Consider the following 979-nt stretch of genomic DNA (forward strand, 5'->3'; position numbering starts at 1 on the left):
GGTAACGCAAGACGATTTTATTCGCTCCTGGGTAGCCGCCGTACCGATTGTGTTAATTATTGAGAGTTCTTAGTTGTTCGCAATTTTGCTTTAATCTTTGCCAGTTAACTAGATAAGACTGGTCACCACTAGCTTGTGTCTGTATTCTTTTTTTTTCATTTTCATTCATTGCCAGACGCCATGTATCCCAAACAGGGTGGCCAAGGGCTTAGAGTTAATTGTTTTACAGGGAGGGGCACTAATCCTCCACCAACCCCACTTGACACGTAGGGATGCCAACAGCATCTGGTGTTCCCAGGCGGTCACCCATCCAAGTACTAACCAGACCCAACGTTGCTTAACTTCGCTGATCGGAGGGGAAGCGGTGTACTCAACGTTGTATTCTTTACTTGTGTTTATTAGTATTCGTCGCTAAGCAGTCAGTACTCAATTTCGGGTTGCTTAATAAATTAGCGCCATGGCTACCGCTGTATTTGTACAGGAAGCCAAAGATATGGGTCTCACAGACCCAGAGAAAATACAGAGTTACGTTCTCTCACGGTTCAATTACGAGCAAGAACGTGAGAAAGATGCTTGTGAAGAGCGTAGGATTCAGCGCGAATACGAGCGAGAACAGCGTGAGGAACGTGAAAGAGAGCGTGCATATGAACAAGAGCGAGAACAGGGCGAATACGAGCGTGCCGAACGTGAGGCACGAGAAAAACATGAACTTGAAGTGCTGAAGCTCCAGCGAGATTCCTTGGCTTCAGACACGTCTGGTGCAGTTGGTCCAAGCTCCACGAGCGTTCTCCCTGCACATGTCCTGGCGACCCCACGCATCAAGCTTCTTTCATACAAGGAAAGCGAGCGAATCGAGCCGTACATAGCTCGTTTTGAAGACATGGGAGACATGTATCAACTGGATGAGGCAGCTAAGCGGCTTCAGTTTCTTAGCCTATTTGAGGGCCCTGCCCTCGATATTCTCCACAGAATTCGTGGA

General features: G+C 47.8%; 1 pseudogene; it reads right to left on the reverse strand.

Moving 5' to 3' along the window:
- Nucleotides 1-273: 273 nt before the first annotated feature.
- On the reverse strand, nt 274-389 carry LOC145416149 (5S ribosomal RNA; annotated as a pseudogene).
- Between the last annotated feature and the right edge of the window lie 590 nt (nt 390-979).

The sequence above is a fragment of the Coenobita brevimanus genome, chromosome 104 (genome assembly GCF_032717465.1).
Source record: "Coenobita brevimanus isolate Jiangsu-jjx chromosome 104, ASM3271746v2, whole genome shotgun sequence".
Taxonomy (NCBI): Eukaryota; Metazoa; Arthropoda; class Malacostraca; order Decapoda; family Coenobitidae; genus Coenobita; species Coenobita brevimanus.